Here is a 15,724-nt window from a genome sequence, read left to right as displayed (position 1 = left end):
CTCACTTCTGAATTCAGACAGACCATAGGCCCCTCAGATGGTTAATGCAAACGAGGGGTGAGAACCCAAAGTTGTTGAGGTGTCCATCTCAGTAGTGGGTATGGAGCTTAGGATGTAAAACTGTCCTAGCACAGAACACGCCAATGCTGATGGTTTTTCCAAGTTCTTCCGCCTTAGTGAAGAGATCTAAAAGGAGATTGGGTAGTTCTACCTACTTCCAGATGGAGGGGACAGATTTTAGACCGGGCATCTTTTGGCATGTTTCCCCAGTCTTTTTGCTTTCTGACCTCCTGGTTTTGACTCTGTTTTTGCTGCTTTAGTGTCTCTGCACACTTTCCCACTGCTGCTCAGTGTTAAAGTACAAGTGCTCCTATTGTAAATTGAATTATGGATTGGTATTTTCATGATTGGCATATTTAATTTACTGGTAAGTCCCTAGTAAAGTGCAAGGAGAGTCCCAGGGCCTGTAAATCAAATGCTGCTAGTGGGCCTGCAGCGCTGATTGTGTCACTCACGTGAGCAGCCTTTTCAAAGAGTTCTAAGACCTGCCACTGCAGTGTCTGCAAGCTGTTTTACTGCCAAGTATGTTTTTAGTGCACCCACTTGCCAAGCCCAAACCTTCCCTTTCAGTACATGTAAGTCACCCCTAAGGTAGGCCCAAGGTACCCCTATGGGCAGGGTGCAGTACAGTACAGTGGCGGCTGGTGACATTTGAAAAGAGTGGGGTGTAAAATAATTGTCACACTGCACTGTGGCGAGCGAGCTCAAACAACCTACTGGGGGTTCGAGGGGGTTCTCCCCCAAAAAAAGTTTGAAAAAAGAGTGGACAAATGGTGCATTTTCCAGCAAATTTGAGAAATTAAAGTAATAATAATACATTTAACTGATCTAGCACATGAAGTCAAGCTGGAATAAAGTAATTAGAAGTAGCAATGAGAAGTAGACCTTAAAACATCTAAAATAAATTACAGCATGGGTTTTAGTGAAATGTAAGGTGTGATATAATGACTTTCTCAAGTAAATGTGCTGGAGATTAGACTCCCAAAAGAGTTGATCTCTTATTTAAATAAGTGCATGGCACACATACTTTGAGATGAGGAGGCCTGGAGTGTAGGTGTCTGTCTGTAAAGGGAGTGTGCTGCCTTCTGATTTCTAAGTTGTAGGCCGGCATTTACAGCTACAATTTTCCACTCTTGTAAGCAGGATTCGTAGACAACCTGCCTGCCACATTTGCAGACCAGGAGCCCAGCTTGCTGTTTTCATCACGGACATCTGAAACCTTCAGGCTTTCGTTTTACTTCCTATCCAGCAGAGTATTTACCTGCATTCTTGTAAAAGGCAGAACTGATAGCTTGCACTCTGCATTTGTTTTCACTGCAGGAATATAAGGTGCAAGACAGTGAAAAGGTGTTGGGAGGCACTTCTACTAAACGTATTGCTGATCTAGCCAGACGCACACATAGAGTAGATGCGATATAGACACATAGGCCACAGCGCCTACATGTGTATTTGTCATCGGGGTTCCATCCCGCTCTGATATCTGTTCTTGGGAGCAACAGAAACTGGAACCTCATGTACCCATGTTTTATTTCTGTTTTCAAAGCTTCGGTTAAAAAAGGCTGCAGAGCTTCAGAAGTTTATGTTTAGATAACAGTGTTTTTTTGAGTCAGTTAAACCTTCCATAATCACTGTTAAAGGATAAAGTGACCATAATGTCTTTACACGCGCTGTGATGGCATCATACTGTCTCCGGATAGATCGGTCTGTGTATATTTTAAATTGATCAGTAATCAAATGTATTCGACTTGACCAACATTGGCAGCTGTACTAAGGACTGACCCTTAACCTTGCCTGGTAGGTCGCTCCCCCCGCTGCAGCTCCGCCTGCACCCCCGCTGCCGCCTGCTGCCGCCGCTGAAGTCAAGGCCCTCCACCACCCGCAGGCTACCACCTGCGCCTCATCCCTGGTGGCCAGTGCTGGCCTTAGGTTTGTATCTGCTCTCTGTTGTGCCTGTAACTCTGTCTGCCCGTCTCCCTCCTGTACTCCGCTGCCCTTGTTCGGTACACCCGTTCCTCTTCTGTACCCCCCTGCCCCCTGCTCGCCGCTTTACTTCTGTGCCCCCTTTTTTGATTCTGTACCCCTTTACTTACTTCTGTGCCCCCTTTTTTGATTCTGTAACCCTCTTGCCTTGTCTCCTTCCCACGACCGCTCCACTTCCCTGCTCCCGTCCCCGCCGTTGCTTCCCCTGCAGCCCACCCCTTCCGCGCCCTTTCGCTGCCCCTGACACACGCCTCCCGCCTCCCAGCTGCTCCTCCCTTCCCACCTCCCCATATATGACGGCCGCTGTGCACCAGAGGCGCGCCTAAGGCAAGCCCATCTGCGCCCGTCCGCGCCTGGACCACGCCCTGTGGCAGAACCCCCTCCCCTCGCACCAGCCATGAAGACCGCCTCCGCTAGGACGCCAACACCCTCGTCGCTCTCAACGCAGGAAGGACCCACACCTGCTGCAAGGCCACCCCGAAGCGCACCCACGGTCCCTTCACCTGCCGAAACTGCAGCTTCTCCTGCCTCGAAGGTGCCGAGACACCCGCCACGACGGAACCCAACCATCTCAGATGCATCCTGCTCAACACCTGCTCCTCACGCAAACACGCCGTCGAGCTCTGGGACCTACTCGACACCGCATCCCCAGATGTCGCCTTCCTGACCGAGACCTGGATGAACGAAGCCTCCTCTCCAGACATCGCCATAGCCATCCCCGACGGGTGCAAGATCACCCGCAGAGAGGAGGAATCGCCATCGTCCACAAGAACACCATCAGGGTCTTAACAAACACCAACGACACTCTCAGCACCGCCGAACACATGCACTTCCAGATCCACACGGACCCCAAGACCACCCTAAGAGGCACCCTAGTCTACAGACCGCCAGGACCCCTGCCACAATTCTGCAACTCCATCGCCGACCTCATCAGCACACACGCACTGACCTCCACCGACTACATCCTCCTCGGAGACCTAAACTATCATCTGGAGACAACTCCTCCACCCTGATCGCCAACCTCGCCAACCTCGGACTAAAACAGCTCGTCACGACGCCGACCCACATTGCCGGTCACACGCTTGATGCCATCTTCTCCTCAAGCCCCCACGTCGCCTTCAGCCACACCTCCGAACTCACCTGGACAGACCACCACTGCATCCACTTCTCCTTCCGAAAACCCCTCACACACCATCGCACCCTGCAGATCCCCCGTCGCTGCTGGGGCAAAGTCACGAAGAACAACTACAGACAAACCTCGCACTCAACCCACCGACCAACCCCACCAACCCCGATGATGGTGCACGCACCCTCAGACGCTGGATGGACGACTGCGCCAACACCTTAGACCAGCTGAAACAGCCCACCAACAGAGACACCAGCAAAAGAGCCAGCTGGTTCTCCCCGGAACTCCTAGCATCAAAGCGCACCTGCCGGAAATTGAAGAACAAATGGCACAGCGACAAGGCGCCGGACAGCCGTGCTGCCCACAAAGACGCCATCCGCAACCACCACCACCTCATCAGGACCACCAAAAGGACCTCCTTCAAAGACCGCCTTGACAACAACGCACACAACAGCAAGAAGCTCTTCAACATCAACCCCCTGCTCCAGCGCCAATGACATCCCGCCATCGCAAGCCCTGTGCGACTCCCTCGCCACCTTCTTTCACCGAAAGATCACCGACATCCATGACAGTTTCAACCCCCGGACGACCCCTACAGGCCTCGACACACCGGACCCACTGCATCCCACCGACCGCGACTCCCTGACAACCTGGGCCAACGTGAGCACCGAGGACACAATCAAGACCATGGGCACAATCCACTCCAGATCCCCGTCTGACCCTCTCCCACACCACATCTTCAACAAAGCCGGCAATTCAATCGCACCCCACCTGCGCAGTATCATCAACCTCTCCTTTGAGACCGCTACCTTCCCTGAGAGCTGGAAGCACGCCGAGATCAACGCCCTACTGAAGAAACCCAAGGCGGATCCGAGCGACCTCAAGAACTTCAGGCCCATCTCCCTGCTTCCGTTCCCAGCAAAGGTCATCGAGAAGATAGTTAACATCCAGCTCACCCGTCACCTCGAAGACAACAGCATCCTGGACCCCTCCCAATCAGGATTCTGCAGCAACCACAGCACCGAGACCGCCCTCATCGCCGCCACAGACGACATCAGGATCCTGCTAGACAAAGGAGAGACGGCGGCCCTCATCCTCCTGGACCTCTCCGCCGCCCTCGACACCGTCTGCCACCGCACACTAAGCACGTGCCTCCACGACGCAAGGATCCGAGACAAGGCCCTGGACTGGACCACGTCCTTCCTCTTCGGCAGAACCCAGAGCGTCCGCCTCCCCCCTTCTGCTCCAGGGCCACCAAGATCATCTGCGGCATACCCCAGGGCTCCTCCCTCAGCCCGACGCTGTTCAACATCTACATGGCACCCCTCGCCCACGTCGCCCGACAGCACGACCTCAACATCATCTCCTACGCCGACGACACTCAGCTGATCCTCTCTCTCACCAAAGACCCTCACACCACCAAAACCAACCTCCACAAAGGCATGAAGGCCGTCGCCGAAGGGATGAGGAACAGCCGACTGAAGCTGAACTCGGACAAGACGGAGGTCCTCATCCTCGGAAACACCCCTTCGGCCTGGGACGACTCCTGGTGGCCGACCGCACTGGGAACCGCCCCAACACCCACCGACCACGCACACAACCTAGGGGTCATCCTCAACTCCACCCTCTCCATGACTAAACAACTCAACGCCATTTCCTCATCCTGCTTCAACACCCTCCGAATGCTCCGCAGGATCGTTAAGTGGATCCCCACTGAAACTCGAAGAACAGTCACCCAGGCCCTCGTCACCAGCAGACTGGACTACGGAAATGCCCTCTACGCAGGAACGTCGGCCAAGCTCCTGGGACGACTGCAACGCATCCAGATCGCCTCAGCACGTCTGATCCTCGACATACCCCGCCGCAGTCACATCACACCCCACCTTAGAGCCCTGCACTGGCTCCCCGTCAACCAGAGGATAACCTTCAAGCTCTCCATCCACGCACACAAAGCTCTCCACAACACCGGCCCAGCATACCTCAACAGACGCTTCAGCTTCTACAGCCCCACCCGCCAGCTCCGCTCTGCCGACTTCGCCCTCACCACAGTCCCCCACATCCAAAGAACGGCCGCCGGCAGCAGATCCTTCTCCCACCATGCCGCCAAGGCCTGGAACACCCTCTCCACCAACCCACGGCAGACCCAAGACCTACTGGCCTTCAGAAGACTCCTCAAGACCTGGCTCTTCAATCAGTAGCAGCACCCCCTCCCCCCCAGCGCCTTGAGACCGTCACGGGTATTTAGTGGGCTTTATAAGTATCTTGATTGATGGATTGATTTATTGTGAAGTGTCAGTATGCACTACGAATTCCTTGGAGAAATCAGGTGACTTGATTTCCTTTCCCAGGATGCTTGTTTGTGGTCCAGGAAAGACCTAGCTTGGCAGTTCTGACTCGACTGTTCCCATAAGGAACAGGGTCAAGACTGATTTGCATATGTCTGGGTCTGAACTGGGGTGGTGAAGAGAGCTAAAGAATGAGGATGGATTAAACCCAGATCTGTGACTGGAGGTGAGTGTCTGAAATATTTCAGTGCTCCATCCATCATCTCCTTGTGCTTGCTTTGTTCCCCCTAAATTGGCACGGTATGCCCAGACGTGGGACCTTGCTCACTTTGCCACTGGATTAAAAATAGCTTGGCTGATGAGGGATGTTACCCCGAAAACAGTCCCAGGATGCATGATTCCAGTCCAGGGAAGACCTGGCTTGGCAGTTCGGGCTGGACTGTTCCCATAAGGAACAGGGTCAAGACTGATTTGCATATGGCTGGGTCTGAACTGGGATGGAGTGAGGAGCTAAAGAATGATGATGGATTAAACCCAGATCTATGACTGGGGTGAGTGTCTGAAAGGTTTCAGTGCTCCGTACACTATCTCCTTGTGTTTGTCATGGCTGCCTTCAGGGCATCAAAAGTTTTCTGGTGGGCATCAGTGCAGATCGCCTTCTTGGACTGCTTTATAGAAGTCAGCTCCGTCAATTGGGCAACAATGGTGCCATAACACTTGACAAATCTCCTGTAGTAGCCGGTGAGACCTAAAAAGGCTCTCTGCCTGGGTCTTGGGGGGCTACCAAACCAGAAGGGTGTCAACTTTAGGCTGTAGGGGAGCCACCTGGCCAGTTCCTACCTGGTGCCCTAAGTACACCACAGAGCCCTCCCCGATCAGGCATTTCATGGCATTGATCATGAGGCCTGTACTCTGCAGAACCTTCAACACTTCCCAGAGGTGCTGCAAGCATTCTTCCCAGCTGGAACTGAGCACTGCAATGTCATCCAGGTAGGCAGTACTGAAATCCTCCAGCCCAGCCAACACCTGGTTGACCAACCTCTGAAAGGTGGCAGGGGCACTCTACAACCCAAAGGGCATCACCTGAAACTGGTAGTGCCCCTCTGGGGTTGAAAATGCTGACCTCTTCTTGGCCTCATCAGTCCACAGTAGTCCACGTAGAACTGCAGTCCAGAAGTGGCACCGGGTGCACCAGCCTTTGAGACAAAGACCACTGGGCTGGCCCACGGACTATTGGAGGACTCTATCACCCCTAACACTAACATCTTAGAGACCTCCTCTTTGATGCTGCCTCTGACCCTGTCAGTCAACCTGTAAATCTTGTGATTCACAGGAGGGCTGTCACCAGTGTCCACGTCATGGGTCCACCAGTGTTTAAAACCTGGAATCAGGGAGAACAGCATGGTGAACTGCCCCAACAATTGTCAAGAGTCACTCCACTGCTCTGGGGTCCATGTAGGGGAGAGGATCACACCTTCCACTGACCCATCGTGCTCCTTGGTAGAAATGAGGTCAGGGAGAGGTTAACTCTCCTCTTCCACCCCATCATCTACCGCCAAGAGCATGCTCACCTCAGACCTCTCAAAGTGAGGCTTGAGGCGGATCACATGGAGGACCCTCAAAGGGTTCCTGGGAGTCTGCGAATTCCTCAGGTAGGTGACATTGCTTTTGCACTCCGCCACCTCAAAAGGCCCATTCCACTTGTCCTGGAAGGCACAAGGTTTGACTGGGGCAATGGCCCACACTTTCTAGACAGGCTGAGTGGCATTCTGGTCATATCAGCGTTTTATCTCCTCCTGGCTTGCTTCTAGGTTCTCCTGAGCGAGTTTCCTGAAGCATAAAGTTTGGTTCCTGAAGGCCAGCATGTAGGTAAATACATTCTGGGAAGTTCACCTGGGAGCTGTCTCCCAGCCTTCCTTGACCAAACTGAGAGGTCCTCTCACAGGGTGCACTTACAGATGCTCTAAGGGACTCAACCCTATGACTTTTGTGGTACCTCCCTGTATGCAAAGAGAAGGCATGGTAAGAGGAGGACGTTCCACTTATGCCTCATGGGTTCTGTTAGGCCCTTGATTATGTCTTTCAAGGTTTGGATGAATCTCTCCACTAAACCATTACCTTGTGGGTGGTAAGGAGTGGTGAACTTGTAGGTCACTCCACACTCCTCCAACAGGAATGTCATATACTTGAATATGAAATTGGTCCCACAGCCAGATATCACCTCTCTGGGGAAGCCCACAATGGAAAAGATCCCCATTAACACCCGGCCTATCACTGGCGTCGTCATTGCCCTGAGAGGGATAGCCTCCGGGTACCGGGTGGCATGGTCCACCAAGACCAGGATGTACATGTTGCCCATGGCTGTCTTGGAATCCAGTGGCCCCACAATGTCTATCCCAACCCTTTCAAAAGGGGTTCCTATAACTGGAAAAGGTTGGAGAGGAGCCTTACACTTACACCCACTCTTACCACTTACTTGATAAGTTTGGCAAGACTTTCAATGTGCATTGACTGCCTTTGCATTTGGGGCCAGAACAAGTGGGTGACAATCCTGTCAAATGCCTCGTCCTGCCCCAAATGTCCTGCCGAAAGGCACGTCATGAGCCAGTCCCACTAGGAAGGTCCTGAAGCGCTGGGGTACTACCAGCACATGGGCTGACCCAGGTTCAGTGACCTTAGGCTCTCTGTACAGGAGACCATTCTCCCAGTAGATCCAGTGTGATGCAGACTGATCACCAGCTGCCTGGTTTGCAGCTTGCTGCTGCAAACCTTCTAGAGAATTCTGCAGAATTATTCCCTGGTGGGACCACCTTCTTGCTGCAAATGGGTCAGGTCAGATAAGTCCCCCAGTCCAGCTACTTGCTTCCCTGTAGGTACCAGGGCATCCCCCTCAAGGTCAGCCTCCTCCCATACCGTTGGAACCTCAGGGGCTGGTTTCCCGCGCCCCCTGCCCTATCTTTCGGCAGGAACCTGGACCACTGTTTCAGCCTCACGGTCCATTTGATCACCCTTACAGGCTCCCATTGACCGAATGGTCACAAGGCCCACTCTGGCAACCCAGGCATCTTCAAGTGAGACCTGAGCTGAACATCCTTCCACTAGGACTACTCAGGGTCATTACCTAGTAGACAATCTACAGTCCGCCTCCATAGCAAGCTTCCTGGGGTCAGTCAGCTTACTATCAGTCAAGTGCTAGTGCAGCTCTGCAAAGCATAGACTAGACAAGTGCTCCCTTGCAATCACATTGTAGACCCCCTTGAAAATCTGTCACATAATGTCCTTCACACAACCATCCAGTGACCTGCAAAAGGAATCCACACATTCCAACCAAATGTTTGCATCAGTTTTCCTACTGGACCTAAACTGATCCCTGTACTTGTCAGGAGTGAGACCATACCTGTTGAGAAGGGACTCCTTCATGTCAGTGTAGGTGATGCTTTGTCCCTTACCCAAAGCCAATAAAGTATCCCTCCCCTCTTCCGGGCAAAGAGCCACAATCTTGCTCCTGAGTTCTTTTCAGAGACCCCAATCTTGTGTATAGATGCCTCATTACCCTGAAACCACCTTTGTATGTCGTCCCTCTTCTTGAATTCCTTGCCTACATTCTTGGGGATGCGTAAACGTCTAGCTGAGTGCACTGAGGAATTGCTGCCATCATCTATGCTGGACCTACTTCTTAGCTCCAGCTTCTTAACACCACACTCGTGATACTAGATCATTTCCCTTTCTTCCATGGCTATTCTTTTGTCATCCCTCTCATTCTCCAGCCGGAGTTTTTCTGGTTCAAACTTCCCTGCCTCCTGACTGTCCTCCAGCTCCTCTGGGAACAAGCCACTTCTGCCTGGCCTGGAGGGTTCCCTCCTCCCAAAAACACAACCACCCTAGGAATAGGCTCCTCCGCCTCCACACTGAAATCTCCAGACTGCCCACTGGCATGTCTGGCTGCAACCCAGGCCCTCAGAGCCTTTTGTAGCTCCTCTTTCCTGGTGAGGCCCCTGATTTGGACTTTGAGGTTATTGCAGATAGACCAACTCCTTCATGTTGTAGGTTTCTAACCTCTCCTCCTCAAAGTCCACTTCCAAGGATGCAATGGATGATGCTCTTGAGTAAGGCATAAAGCAATAGAAAGTTCAAGTTCAAAACGATGGGATCACAAAAATAGACCAAGCAAAAACAGTATGTGGTACGTAATGGTCTGCGATATGGTAGTAGTATACACCAATCACTGTAGATAAAGTGCAAATGCAAGTCCATTCCTCACTTCAGACAACTAATGTTAGAAATGGGGGTCTCTAGTTGCCAATAGTTTGCACCTTTGTCCAAATAGGGACCTTCCTTCTAGTCAGGATCAGGGGGATACACTACTGAAACAACCTATGCTCACCCCCTTGGTAGATTGGCATGAGCAGTCATGTTTATCTCAGAGACAGTGTGCAAAGCATTTGCACATAATCAACATAATTAGGTGAAAACACTACAAAGGACACCTGAAAAGCCAACATACAGTATTCCAGAACATGCACTTTGCAAGAATGACTTTAAAATGCAGTTTCTTGAAGTCGGTAGCTCCGTACGGGGCTAAAGCGGTGCTGAAAACAACAGAATCCAATAGTTCCGGATGACCGGGTCGGTGCAGACCGGCGTTAGGTTCAGCAGACTGGTAAAAAGTACCTTAGGTTGAGGCCGATGGCGTTGAGGCGGGCCGGTCACTGCAACCATCGCGGTTGTGATGTGAAACATAGCGGTGCGGCGTGCAGTGCCCTCAGGTCGTGCAGCAGGCAGCGGCTTGCTGACGGTCGTCCAGCGGCGTCGGTGAGACCAGGGCTGCAGTGCGACGTGAGGCGGTGCTGATAGGTCATGGTGCAAGTGGCAGTGCCGGTTGATGGGAGCTGGCGGCAGTCTGCCCAGACTGGGGTGAGGGACGGGGCAGTGCATTATGTTACTTACGAGCAGTGCTCCCAAACCATGGTGTGGTGGAGTGAAGTGAGGCGGTACGGAGTGCGGTACCCACAGGTCGCTTGCAAACAATGGCTCGGAGGCAGCGGCAGACGGCGGTGTCGTTGGTGAGAACAGGGTTGTGATGCAAAGTGCGGGGATGCCTTCAGGACATGAGGCCAGCAGCGGTGTTGGTTGCTTTCCCCTTCTGTGGCAACTGAAACCCACGGTTCCAGAGGTGGTACCCAGAGGTAAGTGAAGTCTTTGCTGTCCCTGAGACTTCGTGAACAGGGGGCAAGCTCTAGTTCAAGCCCTAAAAGATACTCAGCAACAAGTGAAGGTCAGTCCAGGCCTTTCACTGCCCAAGGCAAAAACAGCAGGCTAACCCTACAAAGCAACAACACAGCAAAGGGGCAGTACTCCTCCTAGCAGTTCTTCCAGCTCGTCTCTTCAGCAGGTTTCTTGATCCAAGCAAAATCTAAAGTTCTGTGGTCTGGGCACCAATACTTATACCCAGTTTCTCTTTGTTCTTTTGGGCAGAGAGAGTCGGTGTTCAGTCCAAACCAGTTTGGTCCCCTTTGGCCCAGCTTCCTGGCAGGAGGTGGAGACAGCATTGTCCAAGGCAGACCAGGCCCATTTAGGTGCAGGGAATATCCTCCTACTACTCTAAATGCAGGACAGGTCTATTTAGCCCATTCTGACTCATCCAGGAAAGGCAGGACATACCTCGACCCCCCCCCCCCCCATGGCAGTCTGAAGAGAATGCACATCCCCAGCCCCCGTCACTACAAAACCAGACAGTCAATTCCCAAACCAGCAAAGTCACACAGGATGGCTAAGCAAGAAAATACCCACTTCCTAAAAGTGGTATTTTAAAACACACAATATAAAAATCGTCTTTACTAAAAGATGCATTTTTATATTCTGAGTTCAGGCACACTAAACTCCAAATTTCCATCTGATCCCGAAGGAAAGTTTTACTTGTAAGATATTTACAAAATATTCCCCATTCTATCCTATGGGACAGATAGCCTTTCAATAGTGAAAAACGAATGAAACTGTATTTCACTATCAGGACATGTTACACACACCAGTACATGTCCTACCTTTTACATACACTGCACCCAGCCCGTACGTGTACCTTGGGCCTATCTTAGGGGTGACTTACATGTACTGAAAAGTAAGGTTAGGGCTTGGCAAGTGGTACACCTGCCAAGTCTACATGGCAGTAAAAGCTGCACACAGACACTGCAGTGGCAGGTCTGAGAAATCTTTGAAAAGGCTGCTTGTGTGGGTGGCACAATTAGTGCTGCTGGCCCGTTCGCACTATTTTATTTACAGGCCATGGCACTCTCAGTGCACTTTACTAGGGACTTACCAGAAAATCAAATATGACAATCATGGAAATACCAATCCATAATACAGTTTACAATAGGAGCACTTGCACTTTAACACTGAACAGCAGTGAGAAAGTGCGCAGAGACACTAAACCAGCAAAAACAGAGTCAAAACCAGTAGGTCAGAAAGCAAAAAGACAAGGGAAGCATGCCAAATATGCCAAGTCTAAAGGGTCATTTTTCACTACCAGGACATGTAAAACTTAACGGTGCATGTCCTGCCTTTTAGATACATGTCACCCTGCCCTGTGGGTTAGACAGGGCCTAAGTTAGGTGTGACTTCTATGTATAAAAAGGGAGTGCCAGGACGAAATGTCAGTTAAACTGCAGAAACAGGCTCCGCAATGGCTGGCCTGAGCCATGGTTAAAGGGCTACTTAAATGGGTGGCAGAAGAAGGGCTTTAGGCCAACTGGTAGTATTTAATTTACAGGCCCTGGCCGCATGTAGTGCACTCTACTTGGGACTCCTAAGTAAATTAAATATGCCAATTGGGGTTACACCAATATTTCCATGTTTAGGGGAGAACACAGGCACTTTAGCACTGGTCAGCAGTGGCAAAATGCACAGAGTCCTAAAGCCAGCAAAAATTAGTTCGGAAAAATGGCAGGCATAAAGTTAGTGGACCACCTCCCTAAGGCCGTCTGGTCTAACAAACTCAAATAATCAAACACAAGAAAGCAAAGGCTAGCAAAATCACAGTGTATAGAGAACAATTTGCTACCAATTTTGTTCTCTTCAATGTCAGTTATCACTAGACGCCCTAATATGGTAAATGCAAGCTCTACAAAGCGAATGATTTTCATCAAAATTAGACCCACAGACTATTTGCCGCTATATCTATGCTGAGGTCCTGTTCTCATAGACAAATGCCAATTTGTCTTCAGTTACTCTTGTTAGCAATCATAGCTTGAAAGAAGGTCATTTTTAAAGGTGAATGTTTACTGATCTAGTATACAGGTGTTTAACTGACAACCTTCAATGAGTTGTGGTTTATAAAAGAAGCAAACGGAAATAAAAGTGTCCAAGCCTGTTATAGTTTGGAACGCTTTTGTATCTAACATATCGGCCTTCTCTATTTGGTTTACTCTGGACATTTGCTTTTTTACTATTGTAACTATCCTGCCTTATGTCATTATGTGTCTAAATAGTAACTTTATTGAGAGGCAAAACTTAATTGAGTGTTTCCTAACCAGTAAATCATTTAGCCTGAGAAATACCACTCCACATTCCTTATCCAGGTTGAAGGTTAAAGGGACTGCACTAGCTACATTAGCTGAGCTAGCAGGAATCTTCTAATGTTAGCTTCCAATGATGCTACATCAGGAACGTTAGCATTAGCAGCTTTGATTTGGCAACATAGTTGAACAAGCAATTGCAATGCAATAGGTCTCGCATTTATGCAAGTTTAAGCTATTGGCGTTGTAAATGATAATGCCTTTTATTTATGCTTTAAAAACCAAAACATAAATAAAAGGTATTGTTATTTACAATGCCAATAGCTCAAACTCGCATGAAAATGCGAGATCTATTCCATTGCAAATGCTTGTTTTCACTTGCTAAAATTGCCCCTAAGCCCTGCCCCCAATAGAGGAGGCGAGCGCGGACTGGCTGAGGGTGGGCAGCGAAAAAGCAAAAGAAACCGAAGCATGCTGATAGCAGCAGCTGTTCCTGATTCAGCGTGGTGTCCCAGAAGCGGGCACCGCGCTTATTATGAAAGTTAAAAAACAGGTTTTTTTAAGAGAGCACGGTGTCCCTGAAGCGGGCGTAGCGCTGAGTATTAAAGTAAATAAATAAATAAATAAACAGAGCGCGGTGTCCCTAAAGCGGGCACCACGTTCAGCATGCAAATACAAAAAAAAGCAGTCACCATTGTCCCCAGTGTCAATAAACAAAATAGTGCTCACCCACTTATAACGCAGACCGTGTAACAAGCCAGGTAAAAAGTCGAGTCGTTATAGGCGTTAACAAATGCAGACAAATCGGCACAAAGGAGGGAATAACAAGCCTTCTTACGAATCAGAAGCCAGCATTCAGGAGGGGCAATGACACAAGCCAATGACGAATATGGACAGTGAGTGGGCAGGGCTTCCACTACATACTGTATTACAGCATGCTTCGCAGAGCGGACAGAGGAAATACACTGTGCTGTGGGAAAGGGGGTGCCCTGGGTAGGATGGACCAGCAGATTGTAAGGGGAGGGATTTGAGCCTCAAAGGAAAGGAATGCACTGCTGAAATCAGGCAGCCTAAGGAAGCAGATGCGCCCATCCTACAGTGAGGCCCCACCGCGCTTCCCACAGGCAGACAGGAAAGGAAAACCAATACATCTTGTCTATGTACCGATCCATACAAAATCCCTTTACTTCTAGTGTTCCAAGTACAGATGTTTGTTTTGTTCTCTGTCTTCTGTACTGTGTGCACAGGCCTTTTTTTTAAATAATCTTTTGTTTTTCTTGCACGCAAAGCATGAATGGTTGTTGTTACAATAAACGCGAGGTGCATAGTTTAATGCCACTCAATGTGCCAACCTGGGAAGGATAAAAGTGGGAGGGCCCCATCAACAGTCCACCGTTTACTGACACTCAATGTGCCAACCTGGGTAGGATGAAAGTGGGAGGGTCCATGTCAACAGTCCACCGTTTAACGACACTCAATGTGCCAACCTGGGAAGGATAAAAGTGGTAGGGCCCATGTCAACAGTCCACCTGGGCACTGCCAAGTTTCCCGCCCATCTATTTCTGCAACGAACGCTTAGTTGGAGGAGATGTCTTACAATGGCAATACGGAAGTAGCACTTTAGATGGAAACATTACAAGTTTAGGCAGGCGGTCACTATCCTGACCGCACACCTGCCTTCGAGTTTGTTGGGGAACTTAAACACGAGAGGTAGAGAAGCTGCACGTGAGTGGCTCACAATAAGTGTCGACATAGAACAACGTGGGGTCATAGTTTATAAGAGGACATGGCTGAGTGAACAGGGACAATCACAACCCAGATGCTGAAGGACCAGTCAATATTTCCTTCTTGTTTGAGTGGAAATGTTTTTAGAGACATCTTAACACATAGGTTACTAGACAGCCTCTTATCAATGGTAATAGTCCCAAGTCTGCAATCCCAAATACCGCTCTGACAAAACGTTGTCAATATCGGGCATCTCATCAAATATTTGTTAAATCAGCCTATTAGTTAAGACGTATTTACAAGTAATCTGTCTTCATTGTGTGTTTGTTTGTTGAATTGCGGTTGGAACGCTGCGTGAAACAAGCCACACAAACGAAAGCTTTAACATTAATTCAAAAAGAAAACAAGCGGTACTGGAAGGTCGGACGTCTTGGTGGAGCCTGGGATTCACGGGACACCCGGAGATAACACCTCAAAGCCTGAGGATCCATACCAGGGACACTGTTTTTGGACAGGGTGCTGCCCGGCGGGGGGTCTGAGCAGGATCCCTGCCTATCACTGCAAGGGGTCAGCCATGTGTATGGGGGCAGCGATTCAATCGCTCAACAGCAAGCAAGGAAGTGTAAAGATTCGATGTGCAGGATTATGCACGTGAAATAAAGCACTATACCAAATCCCCCCCAAGTATGGCCTACAAAGCCTGCACTGACTATAATGATCACAGGTACCATGGGGTAGGTTAATCCAACATAACAGTCGGACACATCAATCCCCGTGGGGATTCTGCCCCTGCAGAGTGACCCGCCCTGAACCTGCGTGCTCCCTCCTCCATACCTCTGCGGGCGGCGGGGAAGCGCTGATGCTGCCGCCTGCCCGCCTCCTCCGTCTAACGCAGGAACAGGAGCCAGTGCCCCTCTACCATCCAGGGGAGCACTGCTGAGGCTGTCCTGCAACACACCTTGCCCGCAGCGTGCAAAACCCTGACGTGTGTTTAAAAAACATACAGCCGCGTTTGTCGAGCCTCAATAAAGAAAAAGTTC

At 50.2% G+C, this 15,724-nt stretch overlaps 1 long non-coding RNA gene across 1 annotated transcript in view; it reads right to left on the bottom strand.

Annotated features, from left to right (window-relative positions):
• The window catches only part of LOC146789425 (uncharacterized), a 114,853-nt gene extending 101,099 nt beyond the window's left edge, over positions 1 to 13,754 (bottom strand). Inside the window, exon 1 of the long non-coding RNA XR_014969797.1 lies at positions 13,689 to 13,754. This is a non-coding gene — a long non-coding RNA (uncharacterized LOC146789425). The remainder of the gene's footprint in view (positions 1 to 13,688) is intronic.
• Positions 13,755 to 15,724: the final 1,970 nt, after the last annotated feature.

Source organism: Triturus cristatus, chromosome 10 (genome assembly GCF_964204655.1).
Source record: "Triturus cristatus chromosome 10, aTriCri1.1, whole genome shotgun sequence".
Classification (NCBI taxonomy): domain Eukaryota; kingdom Metazoa; phylum Chordata; class Amphibia; order Caudata; family Salamandridae; genus Triturus; species Triturus cristatus.
Note: the sequence above shows the minus strand (reverse complement) of the source record. Positions and strands in the feature narration are given on the sequence as shown.